Source organism: Lissotriton helveticus, chromosome 11, assembly GCF_964261635.1.
Source record: "Lissotriton helveticus chromosome 11, aLisHel1.1, whole genome shotgun sequence".
NCBI lineage: Eukaryota > Metazoa > Chordata > Amphibia > Caudata > Salamandridae > Lissotriton > Lissotriton helveticus.
The window spans coordinates 136,840,316-136,858,188 of NC_136072.1; positions in this window are offsets into that span (position 1 = coordinate 136,840,316).

Consider the following 17,873-nt stretch of genomic DNA (forward strand, 5'->3'; position numbering starts at 1 on the left):
ACCCAGCCCCTTCCTCGCAGCTGGCAGACTATGTGGTCGGATGAATCTGAGCGGCTGAATCCAGAGACTGGTAACTGGCCGGATGGCCGTGAACTTTTTGTATTACTGTACATTCTACCGCATGTGTGCATCCCCATCCAAGTAACTTTGATTCTCTATTAAAGGTTTAAAGGAATGTAATGTTGTTACACCGCAACGTTGCGGTCTAGTTTATCGCGCACGTAGGCGTGCGCTTACGCGGCGGCGTGCGACGCCGCGTACGATATAAAATAAAGGGGGCATGGCCCGTGCAGGCAGTCGGGACCACGCGGAAATTAAAACAGGTGTCCGTGTCCTTTATTGAGCGGCGCGAAATAGCTAATGCGCCCGACCCAGGTCAGAACCTGACATAGCAGAGACTAAAAAACACCTTGACACACCCTATAACACTTTCAAATTTCAGTTTAACCAGTACATAAAAATAATTATAGAACAGCTTTGCAACTTAAAATGCATATAAATCACCTTAATTACTGGGGTGCCTTGTGTCCGTGTAGTCCCAACGGGTCACCTGCAGAGTTTGGTGCTAGTGACGCATTGAAGTCTGCAGGTACATCACCAGCCCCTGCCCCTCGGTAACGGGACCCCCAGGCATGACGAATGATCCTGAGGATCTGGTGTTCTCTTGAGCTCCAGGTGCACCGTGAGAGCTGCGCAGTCATGATTGCCGCCAGCTACTAACTTAATATTGGAGCTACCCAGAGTGCGCAAGCTCGTGCTGGCTATCAGTGGCTTTTGATTGAAGACACTGAGCAGGCACAAAATGAACCCTGCCGCCGTACCCCATACATACACACGTCACAACAGGGCAGCAGCATGTCTGTTGAGTATAGCCAAACTACAGTGGGCGGCAGCAATTTCAGGGAGCCCCTAATCCGCTTTAACTTTGCTTCATTTTCACTTTGTCACAGTTGTATTAAATCGATAATCCTGTTCACAATGGTGGCGCACATCACTGGTGTGCAATCAGCGGAGAGGGGGGCTGGCCAAAAATGATTCCCAGAGCCATCATTGGTAGCGCTTTTGCACGCTCCAAGATTGATGGCTCTGGGACGCAGTCATGGGCCATCAGTGCTGCGTGACCGCCGCCCCGATAAAAATGCTGCCTGGGGCGGATCGCCCCCCCCCCCCAGCTACGCCGTTGAGCCTTGACAATGGTAACTAAATTAACGTTTTTCCTCGAATAGCATTTCGTGAGTGACTACGCAACACTTTGCTAAATGTGGGTCTATATTTTAATCCTGACCTACAAACAGTGGTCGAAGTGGGGGAAAAAAAGTAGGGGAACTGTTGGTGGAGAATCAGGGGGCAGGAATACCCAAAGATTAGATCAGTGGGCAGAGCCAGGGGTGTGGCTAGAAATAGCAAAACATACCATTTTTAGTACGTTTAGCATTTAACTGATCAGTTACAGCTTATAACGTTATTTAATTCAAACAACGGATAAACATGTTTATTTGAGGTTTAATTCAGGAAAAATCTAATACTCAAAGGGAATACAAGTTTATGTAAAGCGTGTGAAATATAAGTAGGAAAAACATTTTACCTTAATGCTTTTACTCTCATAGCGCCAGGACGCCCCTTCGCTGGGGCATCTGTGCGCTCTATAAATCCAGCTAACATAACATAACATTGTTCAGAAATCCATGAGTATTTTTTGTCTCAAACATTGAGGACATGAATACAAGGGTCCTCCTGTACACATGTGTTAAGCAGGGCTCAGAAGAGAAAGGGACACCTCAGGAGAATCTAGACTCACGCAAACCCATAAAGGCTCCTTCATATTCATGTCAGCCAGCTAGCTGCTCAAACATAATATAACAAAAAGAACAACTGGTGGACAGAATGCAGAACAATGTCATACACTCACCCCAGTACAGAGATCTGGGCCTAAATCCATCGTTTTTTGCTCACCATGCCATTCATGTTTGGACCCAGCCATATGCAAATCAGTCTTGTTCCTGCACCCAATGGGAACAGTCCAGCCCGAACTGCCAGGCCATATGTATTCAAGTGTCCTTTCATTTGGGACGTGAACATAAAGCAGTGCCCACTGAGCTATGTTACACGTTCTTTCCAGCAGGCATATTACCCCTCTGCGCTACCTTAAGTGAGTAAAACAGCCACTAGACAAAACATGCTCCTATCTCTCTCCAGCAGGTACATTGATAACCTTGTATTGTTGACCAAAACCTGCTAAATATACAAATAACTTGAAAGTGTTTTTAAAACTCCAGCACTTGTACAAAACCGCCCATACCCCAAACTAAACTGGCCCCATACCCTTCCAGTTGCCCTGGGAAACACCTGATGCCCATAGTTACCTTTTTCAATGCAATACTGCAGATATGTATGCTTATTAGATATAAACGTCATGGATCACTGTGTTTCCAGTTTAGAATGCACAGGTACCCCGTTCAGTGTAGTCAGCTTGTTAAAATAAACTAGTGTGTGTGCCTCCCTGCACCACAGCATCCTCTACACAGAGAATTTTACACTCCTTGTTCTGGAATCCACTGCTAATCAAGGGCCAATATTGCATTGTCAACAATCTGCTCTGCTCTGTTGTGTCACCAGTTAATTCACAGTTGTCTGATGGCCCTTTCAGTGTTGCTTTGCAGGCCCCTAGATAGAAGGGAAGGGGGAGGAGGTTGTGGGCACTGCAGAGTAGGGTGGGACATGGCATGGGTGCAAATTCAGGATGACGAGTGTAAAAGTTCAGGACAAGGGATCAAAATTCACAACAAAAATTCAGTACAGGAGGCCAACATTCAGGACAAAAATTCAGGGCAACAGGTATGCTTTGCAGACACATCAGTGGATGTCATGCAATAGTATATAAATAAATAGTCAAGGAACATAAGTACAAGTCACTTCTCCTGCCCTGTCACTTTCTCCTGCCTGGACACTTCTCCTACCCTCTCACAGCTCCTTCCCTGTCATTTCCCCTGCCCCGGCACTCCTCCTTCCCGTTCACTGCTACTGCCCGTTCACTACTCCTGCCCGTTCACTACTCCTGCCCATTATCTGCTCCTGCCCATTCACGCTCCTTCTCATGCCTAATCACTTCTCCTGCCCGTCACTTCTCCTCCCCGTCACTTCTCCTGCCCCGTCACTTCTCCTGCCCCATCACTTCTCTGGCCGGTCACTTTTCCTGCCCTGTCACTGCTCCTGCCCTTTCACTGCTCCTACCCTGTCACTGCTCCTGTCCAGTCAGTACCCCTGCTCATGCACAATCAACGCTCCTGCCTCGTCAATTCCCCTGCCCCCTCCGTTCTCCTGCCCCGTCACTTCTCCTGGCCCGTCACTGCTCCTGCCCCATCACTGCTCCTGCCCTTCACTTTTCCTGCCCCATCACTTTTCCTGCCCCGTCACCTTTCCTGCTCGTTCACTGCTCCTGCCCGTTCACTGCTCCTGCCCGATCACTGCTCCTGCCCGATCACTTCTCCTGTCCCATCACTTCTCCTGCCCGGTTCACTGCTCCTATCCATTCACTGCCCCTATCCGTTCACTGTTCCTGCCCGGTTACCGCCCCTGCTCATGCCTAATCACTGCTCCTGCCCCATCACTCCTCCTTCCCCGTCATCTCTCCTTTCCTGTCATCTCTCCTGTCCCGTCACTGCTCCTGTCCCGTCACAGCTCCTGACCCGTCACCTCTCCTACCCCTTGACTTCTCCTGCCCCGTCACTTCTCCTACGCTGTCACTTCTCCTACTCTGTCACTTCTCCTGCCCTTTCACTACTCCTGCCCTGTCACTTCTCCTGCCCATTACTTCTTCTGCCTGGTCACCTCTCCTGCCCCATTATCTCTCCTTTCCTGTCGCCTCATCTGTCCCGTCACTGCTCCTGCCCAGTTCACTCTATGTACAACATTGACAAATCACACAAGGGGGCAAATTCCCCACAGTACTCTGTTTGGGGAAAGCTCCTCTGTAATCACTAACTCTGATCTCACGGGCACATGAGATGCTAAAGGCAGAGAGGGCGGGCGCATTGTCATTCGAAAGGGAATAATCAGCCTCAATCAGAATGACAATGGCCTGCCCACAGTCTGTGAGAGCTCAGGGAGGGGCTCCTGCAGCGTCTGGAGTTCAACAGAGAAGTGCAAGCAGCCCCTGGAAGCGGAATGAAAAAGTTATCGTTTTGAAGAAGAACTAATCTTGCTGTCCCGGGACGATTTTTCGAAAGAAAGAAGTCGAGAAACGGACTGAAATTATTTTTTAAAGTAGGGGCACGCCGTGCCCTTCCGATCCAGCTCACTTCTACCACTGCCTACAAAGAAAGACTTCAATTCCATTCTCTATGCGTGTAGACAAATCTGTGCTCGAAATCAAAGCATGCATCGCCTTTGAAATTGCTATGTTTCTCCCTCCGCATTCAAGTTATTGATTTGATGTGCTGCAATATTTATAGTGTGGATCGCAGGGATTCTGCTTCTGCACGATGGAAATATATTGCAGCTTACCTGAAAGCATTGCTTGCCCTCTGATCGATGCTGCAAGTAGTTTCTTGTGCTTTCATACACCACCTATGTGCAGTGATATAACGTTGTGCAAACCTTTTATGAAATGACAGACTAAATATGAAACTCTAAAGTGCAACACATAGTTTACATCATAAGTTTTTTTTCTTTATCCAAAAATGTTAAGATCGAAATACGTGCGATATATCAGTTATCCTATGTTAAGGAAGACTCGGAGGACAAAAGTAATCATTCAAATCATTTGGTTTGCTGATACTCTGGATAAATTCATGAATTCTAAAATATCAGCATCAAAGGATACCAAAGTGATGAGGAAAGGTTTCTGCTGCAAAGTCCTTAGAGTATAGGCACCACAACACAGGGGCAGATTTACAAGGACTGGCGCATCCCTGCATATTACCAGGGATGCATCAGTAAAGATGCGACGTAGGAATACCCTTGCGCCACAATGGATGCGTCGCATTTACAATGCGACGTACCATGGAGCAAGGATAGTCAGATGCATGTTGCATCTTATGTCGCAAGGGCAGGGCATTGCTGGAGTCATGTCGGAAGCAATGCTCAGGGGCGGCCTATACCCATAGTGCTGCGTCACTCCTTACGCCTGCTACAAGCAGGAGTAAGGTTTTGACGCAAAGGGGACGTAAAAGTGACTCAGTGAAATCTTGTATGACCGTCCTGACTACATCGGAAGCGGTCGCTCCCCACGCTCCCTGGTCTTCTTGGGGATCGTTGGGTTTCATTCACATTGTCTGTTGCTCGAAATAATTGCTGCCTGCTTAAAAATCATAGCGCTCTATTGGCCGTGTAACGCTCGATAGCTCATTTGTGCATTTTGGTCTGATTTGGCTCCATTCGCATTGCCTGTTGCTCGAAATAATTGCTGCCTGCTTAAAAATCATAGCGCTCTATTGGCCGTGTAACGCTCGATTGCTCATTTGTGCATTTAATTATTGTTGCCTTGTTGTGCCGGTGCCACTGCCCACAGCGTGATCCCACTTTGTGCCCCCAGCCTGTTTCGGTTTTGCTTTTGCTGACATCCATTTTGTTTGTTGTGCCTCGGAGCCCGTCCTCTCCACCCCGCTCCCGCCTCCCAGCTGCTCCTCCCTCGCTCCGCCCCCCCTATCCACTTATGCTCAGAACAGCTGACGCGCAGCGTTCACGTGCAGCAGACGTGCCCCATGCGCGCCGAAGGTGCGCCAAAGGTAAGCCCGTCTACGCCCGTCCACGCCTGGACAGCGCCCAGCGCCAGACCCCCTGGCCCCCGCATTTTCCAATCCACCCGCATAACGTACGACGCCGCATCCCTCTCAGCCCTTAACCCCGGCCGAACACCAAACTGCTACCAAGCCGCCCCAGGACACACCCATGGACCCTTCACCTGCCACTCCTGCAAGTTCGACTGCATCATGACCCACACCAAATCCATAAACTCCAAACAGAGCTCCGACACTAACCACCTGAAGTGCATCCTACTCAACACCCGCTCGGTCCACAGGCACGCCATTGAACTTTGGAACCTACTCGACACCACATCGCCGGACATCGCCTTTCTTACAGAAACCTGGATAAACGCCTCATCAACGCCCGACATCGCCATAGCCATCCCAGCTGGATACAAAATTATCCGAAAGGACCGCATCAACCATACAGGAGAGGCATCGCCATTGTCCATAAGAATACCATCCGCATCACGACCAGTTCCAAAGATCACCTTGCAGCTGCCGAACACCTTCACTTCCAGATCCACACCGACCCCAAGACCACATTCAGAGGCACCCTCATCTACAGGCCACCAGGACCCCGCACACAATTCAGCGAAGACATCACTGACTTCATCAGCCCACACGCCCTCCCCTGCGAGAACTACATTCTACAGGGAGACCTGAACTTCCACTTGGAAAAGAACAACGACAGCAACACCACCACCCTTCTGGACAACCTCGCCAATCTCGGACTCAAACAACTAGTAAACACCCCCACCCACTACGCCGGACACACACTCGCCCCAATCTTCACTTCCAGCAAGCACATCTCCTTCAATCACACCACAGCTCTCCATTGGACAGACCATAGCTGCGTTCACTTTAACTACAAAAAGACTACGACCCACAACCACCCACAACCAATTCCCCGCAGAAACTGGAACAAAATTACCACCGACCAACTCTTCACATCGCTTCACCAAAACCCTCCGATAAAATGATCGGACCCAAACCTTGCAGCCACCAACCTCACACAATGGATCACCCATAGCGCGGACGAATTAGCACCCTTGAAAAAACATAAAATAAAGCAAGGTAGCAAAAAAGCCCCCTGGTTCAACGATGACATTAAGAAATCCAAGAAGTTCTGTCGCACCCTCGAGAAAGCCTGGAGAAAAAACCCAACCACTTACAAGCTGGCCACCTTCAAGAACACCACCCGCAAACACCACCAACTAATCCGATCCACCAAGAAATCAGCACTCAAGGATCGACTCGACAACAACGCCCACACAGCAAGGAACTATTCAACATCGTCTAAGAATTTACTAACCCCTCCGCCGGCACCAACGACATCACTCCCTCCCAAGACCTCTGCGAGTCCCTAGCCTCATTCTTCCACAACAAAATCGCTGACATACATAACAGCTTTGAAAACCAGTCTGGAGACCAGTCCACACCACCCACCTCTGAACTAAAACCTCCCTCCAACAACCTTTACGCCTGGAACCCAATCACCACTGAAAACACCATCCGCCTGATGAACACCATCCACTCTGGATTGCCAACCGACCCTTGTCCCCACCACATTTTCAACAAAGAAGACTCCATCATCGCACCCCATCTCCGAGACGTCATCAACTGCTCCCTCAACTCCGCTACCTTCCCGGAAATCTGGAAACATGCCGAACTCAGTGCCCTTTTGAAGAAACCCACAGCAGACCCCACTGAACTTAAAAACTACCGCCCCATCTCGCTCCTCCCATTCCCTGCCAAAGTCATTGAGAAAGCCGTCAACAGTCAGCTCGCCGCCTTCCTCGAATCCAACAAATCCCTCGACCCTTCACAGTCCGGCTTCCGAGCCAAACACAGCACCGAGACCGCCCCCATCGTAGCAACAGAGGACATTCGAACACTACTAGACAACGGAGAAACAGCTGCCCTCATCCTACTTGACCTCTCCGCAGCCTTCGACACAGTCTGTCATTGCACCCTTATACAACGCCTCAGCAACGTCAGAATACAAGAAAAAGCATTGGACTGGATCATATCGTTCCTCGACGGAAGAACCCAGAGAGTCCGCCTCCCCCCTTTTAGATCAGAGGCCACCGAAGTCATCTGCGGCGTACCACAAGGATCCTCACTCAGTCCCACCCTCTTCAATGTATACATGAGTCCCCTCGCATCCATCGCGCGCCAACACAACCTCAACATCATCTCCTATGCAGAGGACACCCAGCTGATCCTCTCCCTCACCAAAGACCCAAACACCACAAAAACCAACCTACACGAAGGGATGAAAGAAGTAGCCGAGTGGATGAATCACAGCCGTTTAAAACTGAACTCGGACAAAACGGAAGTCCTCATCCTAGGTTCATCCCCCTCCGCCTGGGACGACTCATGGTGGCCACCGGCCCTAGGAAACGCACCCATACCTACCGACCACGCACGTAACCTGGGCTTCATCCTGGACTCCTCCCTCTCGATGACCAGACAAGTCAACGCTGTCTCATCATCATGCTTCAACATCCTACGCATGCTCAAAAAAATCTTCAGTTGGATCCCCACCGAAACTAGAAGGACGGTCACCCACGCACTGGTCACAAGCCGACTAGACTACAGAAACACTCTTTACGCCGGAACCACAGCCAAACTACAGAAAAAACTCCAACGCATCCAAAACGCCTCAGCCAGACTCATACTAGACATCCCCCGCCAAGCTCACATTTCCGGCTACCTGAAAGACCTCCACTGGCTCCCCGTCAACAAGAGAATAATGTTCCGTCTCCTCACCCACGCACACAAAGCCCTCTACGACCTAGGACCCGAATGCCTCAACACGCGCCTGTCCTTTTACACCCCCACCCGCCAACTTCGATCGTCCAATCAAGCCCTCGCCGCAATCCCACGCATCCTTAGATCCACCATGGGGGGAAGATCCTTCTCCTACCTAGTGGCCAAAACCTGGAATTCTCTCCCCACCCACCTCCGCCTTACTCAGAACCACCTCTCCTTCAGAAAACAACTAAAAACTTGGATATTCGATAAGTAAAGTACCCCTCCCCCTCAAGCGCCCTGAGACCCTCTGGGTGAGTAGTGCGCTATACAAATGTTAAACTTGAACTTGAAACTTGTATATTTCACTGCGTCACTTTTATGGGGCTTCCTTGCGACGGAACGCCCACCCTGCACACATTATACCTGACGCAGGTATAATGTAGCGCAGGGCTTTACAACATGATGCATCTCACTAGATGCACCACATTGTAAATCTGTTGTATAGTGGCGCATTGTTTACGACAATGCTGCGTCACAGAGTGTTGCAAAACTGTTGTTAAAAATGTCGCAAGGGGCTTGCAAATCTTCCCCACAGTGTTTCCGCAAGGATGGCACATATTAAAGGCAGGGGGAGAAGCTGCTGCTACTCCTGGTCTCTGGAATCTTGAAGAAAGCATGGAGGCAGCACATAAATAGGGCTAATTGTCTCCAGTTTACTTTCTGTAGTTCACACTTCTTACTCTACCCATCGCCACTCAACAGAAAGAAGGAGGCTGCTGAAGACGGGAGGGTCAACCATGTGGTGTCATTGATGGTCAGGTGGTTCATGATACAACTTCTGCTACTCCTTGCATTTTGGGTGGTTGGCATCCATGCCAGTAGTCATACCCTACGGAATGGATTTCACCTCACTGAATCTGTGGGTGTGTACATATAAAATTGGCAATGTCTGAGTGATGCCAGATTGTGCAGGTTATTTCACTTTAAATATCTGTTTGTCATCAGACCATGGTATAGATTAACAAAATGCTAGGCAATGGAGTGCTGCATTAATGTATGCAAAGTATAAGAAAGTGATGGATTCAATGCTTGAATTAAATTAAACTTTGCCACTTGCAATTATTTAAAAAAAATTGAAATAAGCAGATAAAACAGATACATCAAATTCGTCATGATTCTTTCAGCTTCAACAAGAGACCTATCCAAATATTTCCATAAAATAGCAAAGTGTTCATACACTATTAGATAATCCAGTTGGTTTTACAATACAGTAGAAATAGACATCCAATTCCTTTATTTGACCTTACTTACACTTAGTCTCTTTTATATTATAATATATTAAAATATGTAAATAAATTAAGAAATCCGATACAATCTTTTTCACCATTATATTTTGATAATGCATCTAATCCTAAATATATCTAGAAAGTGCAGATATGCATAAATCCCAACACTGAGTATGTTATACTTACAGTGCAAATGTGCGTAAGTGCATACATAGGATATATAATGCTTAAAATGAAAAGATGAGGAATTTACCAGGTATCGATTCCATACGATTATATCCTATAAAGTGCTTGTGGCATTTTAAAGAAAATAGTATTTATAATTTTAGGAGAAAGTCTGGACGTACAGTTCTAGATCTTTATCATAAGTTGAGAGGAAGTGGCAAACCGTTTAAAGCCGGTGACCCTGCTAGCATATGTTTCCTCAAACTTTTGAGTTTGAATAATTTTATTATACCATTCCTGGTAAGTTGGTGTTCTATTAGACCTCCAATTCTGGAGGATCAAGAGTGAGCAAAAAAAAGATCTAATAGTTATAAATACATCAATGCATTTTCTCATAAATTGCATTGCCTTTCGGAGCTAAGCCCAAAAAGCGCTGCCCTTACATCATGCTGTATCTTTATATTAGGCGATACCAAAGAGGATGATCGACGGAGCGTTTGTGAAAATCAAACACTCACCCCCAGTCAACTGATCTGGGTTTAATCGATACCAAAGGGGATGATGGACGTAGCGTTTGAGCAAATCAAACACTCACCCTCAGTCAACTGATCTCGGTTTAATCCATCACCATTCTTTAGCTCACTCCCCCACCCCAGTTCAGACATGGCCATATGCAAATCAGTTTGACCCTTATGAACCCGAAACCGGTCCCAGGATGCTTGTTTCTGGTCCAGGGAAGACATGGCTTGGCAGTTCCAGCTGGACCGTTCTCATGAGGCACAGGGTCAGACTGATTTGCATATGGCCATGTCTGAACTGGGGTGGTGGAGTGAGCTAATGAATGGTGATGGATTAATCCCAGATCAGTTGACTGGGGGTGAGTGTTTGATTTGCTCAAACGCTCCGTCCATCATCCCCTTTGGTATCGCTTTGTTCACCCTAAGTTGGCAGGGTATCTTCAGACGTGAGTCCCTTGCTCACTTTACCACTGGATTCAAGACAGCCTGGCTGAATCGGGTTATGAACCCGAAACCGGTCCCAGGATGCTTGTTTCTGGTCCAGGAAAGACATGGCTTGGCAGTTCGGTCTGGACTGTTCCCATAAAGCACAGGGTCAGACTGATTTGCATATGGCCATGTCTGAACTGGGGTGGTGGAGTGAGCTAAAGAATGGTGATGGATTAAACCCAGATCAGTTGACTGGGGATGAGTGTTTGATTTGCTAAAACGCTCCGTCTATCATCCCCTTTGGTATCGTATCTGTAAATTAAGCCCCCTGCTTAAGGCTGCAAACACTTGTTCCCAAAACATTTTTTATCCCAGGGCAGGTAAAAGAAATATGGAACCAGTCTCCGCTCCCAAACTGATTACATCAAAAACAACAATCTTCCAGCTCGGGATACATCTTTGACAGGGCTCAAGGGGTATAGTGTGCCATCCAGTGAGCTAAAAAAGACATTCTCTTGTAGTTTGCAACTCTTAAAGCTGAATTTCCTAATTTTGAAATCATCTGCCATTCTATTTCTGAAAAAGTACACTTGGTTGTCAAGGATATCTTCTCCAGAAATATATTCGTCAGGAGACATTCCGTTTGGCTCCTCAATAGCTTATACCAATTTCCTACTCCCTTCATTCTCGTCTTAAAAAGAGCCGTTGTTGTAGGTGAAGAGATGGAGCTCATTGACATATAAAATTTTTTAATAAAATGTACAATCTGCAGATATCCAAAATAAAACAACTTACAACGATTGCTGCATATTCCTTGGATGTTCTGCCAGAAAATAATACAGCTTCCGATCATAAAATGCCCTAACTCTTTAAATCCACTCATATACCAGTACCTCGTACACATTTTAGGTATTTTTAACCCCAAGGTCTGGCATTCATCTAATTGGAGATATCTATAACCTGAGGACTGCCCCCTTATGGCATAATATGATTGAAGTCGGGTAGAATATTCCTGGAGATCCTTGTATCTTGGTTTTTTTGTGAGCTTTGCAGTCTTTAAGAAAGCCAGTAGCTGAAAGCCCTCCTCCTGCAGCATCTTTTTGATAAAGAAATTGTCGTGTGTTCCTACAGCATCTAAGATCCAAACGGTTCTATCTAAAAGGGCTGCTTCATAATAAAAATACATGTTGGGTAACGCCAATCCACCCTGACTTATACCCAACTGGAGTATTGGGAATTTAACTCTAGGAGCCTTTTTATTCTATATAAATTGCCTAAAAAGTGTGTCTAGTTCCTTAAAATATACCCTGGTAATTTGAATCGGGATATTAAAAAAATGAGAGATCAATAAAGGTAAGATAGACATCTGGATCAATGCCACATGTCCTATCAATGTAAGAGGGAGAAATTACCATCTATCCAACAATTCCTTTGTTTTACTCAACATTGGCTCGTAGTTCAGTCTATAAAGTTCTTCATATTGGTTTGTCACTCTTACCCCTAGATGGCGAATTGGTTGATTATGAGATGCCTGTTGCTAAAGATTTAGTGGGAATACTCTGTGCTGGACATTAATTATAAAAAGACACAATTGATGGATGGAATGCAGAACAAATCAAAACATTCACCCCCAAGATCTGGTTTAAATCCATCATTCTTTTGCTCACCATGCCACCCCAGTTCAGACCTGGCTATATGCAAATCAGTCTTGACCCATTGCCTCATGGGAAAAGTCCGGTCCAAACTGCCAAGCCAGGTACTCCCTGGACTGGAAACAAGCATTATAAGTCCAGTTTCGGGTGTCACCCCTCATCAGACAGGATAGCTTGAACCCAGTGGCACGGTGAGCCTGGGACCCACGTCTGGGCATACACGGCGCACTATGGCAAGAAAGCAAAAGACACACAATTGATAGACGGAATGCGGTACAAATCAAAACATTCACCCCCAGTCAAGAAATCTGTGTTAAATGTATCATTCCTTTGCTCACCATGCCACCTCAGTTCATACCTGGCCATATGCAAATCAGTCTTGACTCTGTGCCTTATTAGAACAGTCCAGAACAAATCAATGTGGACTTTTTTGACTCCGCTCTGCCCTTAATGCAGCTCTGTTTTTCAGTTGAGCTGTAGGGGTTTTGGATTTCTGTACCGAATCAACATTTACCATAAAATTCCCTATTTTTGAGTGCTTCCCCATTTAAAAAAAAAATTTCTTCCCCTCTCTTCTCCCCCCACCCTCTGTTTATTTATTTTATGATTAACAAATTCCTGAACGGACGAGAAAGAGAACCAAACAACAACCCACACCTAGTCAGCTTTTTTTCCTCCCCAATTTCCATACTGGTAATCACCGAATAGTGTAAAACCTGGTGGTCTCCTCTTACCACCTCTTGCCACTGACATAAAGAGTCTTGTCCTTTTGTCTCTCTTCTTTTGTTCCTTTCTTCCTCCGGTCTCCTCTTTACTAATGTGTGGGATATCCAAGAACATACATTATGCAGCCTGATGATAGAGCTCTGAGAGGCCAAGACTAGAAAACGGCCTTGCAGGGGTGAGAAAGGACAAACAAAAAAGGTAAACAAATTTCCATACGTTGCTTATTTCGCTGCACATGCGAGTGGGCGCTTTTAAAGTTACCTTATTTGCCATTTGAGCCCATGAAAGAAATGTCCAGCGGGGGCCGAAACGCAGAGCAAAGGCATACAGATCTCTCCTCAGTGTCTTCGTTCTCCGGTCGGCATCTCGGCATCCTTGACCCAGAAGTGAAGACGCAGTAGCACTGGGAGGTGAAGGAGGCATGTAGGCAATCTAGCAGCAGCGCGTGTTGGATTGCCTGCTGCACATTGCACACATGCAATTACTTTCCCGATCCATCATTTTTTGCCCACCATGTCTCCCAGGACTCAACTCATGCAAATTTGCTCTGACACTGCTCCAGCTCAAACTGCCAGGCCAGGTCCTCTTTGATTCAGAACACACGCACACCAAAAACCTGTTTCAGCATAATTGGGTAACTTCAGTCAGGTCGAGCTTGGTTCCAGTGACACCGTGAGCATGGGACCCATGTCTGGGCATACCTGTCTCACTTAAGATGTCTGAACTAAAAATACAAAAAAGCACAATTGGTATGCCAAGATGTACGTCCCATGCTAAATGTGCCATAGGACTCAAGCTACACTCCACCGATGAGACCCAAGTAGGTCGAAACCAGGGTGGGGTTGCGTGTGTTCCCACCTAGAGGATACCTGGCTTGGCAGTAGTTCAGGCTGAACCGTTTATATTGAAGCAAGATCAATACTGACTTGCATAAGGCAGGTCTCCATCAAGAGTGACACTGTGTGCAAAAAACGATTGTCTGGAATGCATCTCAGAGCGATCACCAGTGGCTGAGATTAATTGTTTTTGCATGAAAATATGCAGCACACCATTGCGCTAATAGGAAATAATTGTGGAGTACCCTATCTTACAAAGTTTATTGTTCCATTGATGGCACCATGCAGGAACTTCAAACAACAGAAAATTCCCTTTTCCACGGATTATGTGGGGAGAGATCCTATGCACTCCCTATCTTCTTGTGAGATGGGGATGTGGTGTAGGGACAGATTTTACCCAGGTTACCAAATGTACAAAACTCAGGTTCTATACATTGTCATTCCATACGTAAAGCAAATCAAATGTAGCTAAAATACCAGAATGTGATATATATCTTCTTTCATTATTATTGTTCTTAAGTCAGCAATACATTGTCATAATCATTATCAAAAATATTTAAAAACACTTAATCATATTGATTATTAAACATATAAATTTCAAAATTAAAAATTAAAAACATGTTTATCGAAAGATTCAAATATGAAGTTCTTATGGAACAACTTGTCGATGCGGCGTTTCGGTGTTCTACAGTATCTGCACCTTCTTCAGGACATTGATTGTAATTAATAAAAACATCTAAGCAAAGAATATAACAATAATACATTATTAAAAAGTACTGGTGCTGTTTTCACATTTTTTCAATTACTGTTCTCTTATCTTTATACTTTGGGATTTTATAACCATATTCTTTTTTCATTATTTCGTATGATCTACACATCACACTCTGTTCTTTTACATCATCTTAGGTTTGCATTTATTTACATATTTATTGCTAATTTCCCTCATATTTGGTAACCTGTCAACTGTTCCCCGTGTTTCTATTTACAACAAAAAATTGTATGTCTGACGGTGTGGACTTGTGCTGGAATTGGTCACATACCTAATAGAGCTTATCAAGAGACCTCCTAATATCTGTTTTGTTCGGATTTTCTGAGCACGCTGGTAATTCAAGCTCTAAACCAAAGAGAGGGATCATTAATTTCCTTTTGTTATATTGCTCATTGGTTTAAATTGTAGCCTATTTTGGTGCTTCTTACCGAAAAAGTGTGTATTTCCTTGAGTCAATCTCTTTATGTTCTTATCGGATAAGACTTGACCTTTTGTTGCGGTATTTCTAATGGAGAATATAGTATCTTTTGTTACATACATGTACTATTTATATTCTTTAGTCTGGCATCTTAAAGTAATAATGATTCATATACCTTAAATTACTCAGTGGTTTCTTCTTCACTGGTCTTGTGCCAAGTTTATGAAGTATTTGCTGTTTCCCAAAAAGTATAAATTACAGTGTAAGTAGGGATATTACTTAGATCTATTGTCTATCTAACTTACTATATCTAACTAATAAATAGGTCTTACCTCTATTAATTATGGGTGAATTTTTGGAAGGACGTGTTAAGCCTTACAACTTCCTTTTTCAATTCTGTGAAAATAATGTATATAACAAAGGATCATATGTTTGTGTTCTTATTCTTCATTTTTGCAGTATTCTAAGTAATTGGCTCCCTCTTACCTGGAAGCTTTAAGCATTGCCTGCTAATTCTTCTCCTGATCCCTTAATTTAATTTGGGAGTCTTCTATGGCAGTTTCTGTTCTTTAAGACTGTGGGGTTAAAAGTACAAAAGACATTTGGTCCCCTGTTTTCTAATGTGAGCTCTAAGTTCTAATCCCTGTATTGCCACTTACTATAGTTAGGCTGGAAGCTGCTGGATACACTTCCTTCCCTCTTGGGTTCCGCTCTTCAACCCAGAGGATACCTGGCTTGGCAGTAGTTCAGGCTGAACCGTTTGTATTGAAGCAAGATCAAGACTGACTTGCATAAGGCAGGTCTCTATCAAGAGTGACACAGTGTGCAAAAAACGATTGTCTGGAATGCATCTCAGAGCGATCACCAGTGGCTGAGATGAATTGTTTTTGCATGAAAATATGCAGCACACCATTGCGCTAATAGGAAATAATTGTGGAGTACCCTATCTTACAAAGTATATTGTTCCATTGATGGCACCATGCAGGAACTGCCACATATCATGCAAAAATAAATTTTTGCCCAATTCTCAAGCATTGCGACATTGGGGAAAAAGGCAAGACAACAGGGGCTTTCATGACATTTGTACACAAAGTGAGCCATCCAGTACAAATGTGCATGCAATACAACTGCCCAAGTATGAGATGTGCAAAATGTGTAAATTTCCTGAAATTACAGGTTACAATTGGAAATAAAGTGATATTTCACTTGGCCATTGCTTGTTCCTTTTACACAAAGTCTAGTGAATCTGGCTTTGAGTAAAATCCCAAGGGTGTTTGCACTGATCACACTTCCTTACGATCCGTTTAGTTTCATATATAGGGGATTGGCTCTAGGCAACACAAATCCATTTCATATGGAGCTCACGTCAAACTTAGGTGCAAAATATAAGCTGTTTTGTAAATTTCATTGATACACCATTTGCACCACGATGAAGAGAGTACCACCAATTTGTGTCAATCGAGCATCCACTCAAAAACGTAGGGGCATATTAACAAGGGCTTTATCTCTGCTTTTTTCGCTTTAAAAGCTAAAAAAGCGGAGATACAAATATCGACCTCTCAACAACAGGGTGCTAACATGCAAAATTACATGTTAGGACCCTTTTTCACTACGCTTCCCTTTGCATCTCCGGGCGTTCCAGTGCAAAATATTAGGAGAAATGTCGCTAAGCGACATTTCTCCTATTATCAAGCTTCACGCTAACCCTGTTAGGGACAAAAAAAGCAGCGCTAACCACGGTTAACGCTGCTTTTTTACGTCTGCTAATTTTCAGATTTAGGCATGTAATCCAATGGGAGGTGGCTAAATCCACCATGGGCTATCAAGAAGGATATCCCTATCCTTGTAGTTTTATCGCTGCATTACCAGCGATAACCTGCCAAAATGCCACTATGGCTGGATTTTTTATCGCCTAGGCGGTTAGAGTTGTTAATAACGCGATAACCAGGCGATATTATCCAGCGATAGCGGGCGTTAAAAAAAATTCACGCAAAGCCCCCTAGCAATAATTTTCCCTGTTCCTTGTTAATATGCCCCGTAGTCTCTTAAAGATGTTTAGAAATCAGGACATAAATGTGTCAGTGTGGTAAAGTTGATAATTTTGCAGTGGGTCAGTATGAGGTGTAAGTAAAAAACAGCATGTTATGTTGAAAACGGACGCATATTTAATATGTAATATGTAAGATTCAATGTTCTGTTATGGACCAGCAGCACAACGCAAACACCGTCAGACCCCTCATTCTCCTCTACAGCACTTAAAAACAATACAGGCATTTAGATAATGCCACTGCTCTGAGCTTTGGCTCCGAATAATGAGAATATGGGTCCAATCCTCATTTAGCAATTGCAAACCCATGCTTTCTGTTTGTGCCTGGTTTCTAAGGTGAAACCCCTCATGAAACAGCTGCAGTGGGTGGCCTGATGTGCAAAGGATTATGTAAAATAGCTCTTTTCTACTCTGTCAAAAAAAAGAACTCAGGGAAATGAAACAGTCACCATAAATGCAAACCGGAGATTGAAATTAACATTTATTGCCAGCCAGGGATGCATATTTAGGTAATTGATGTGCT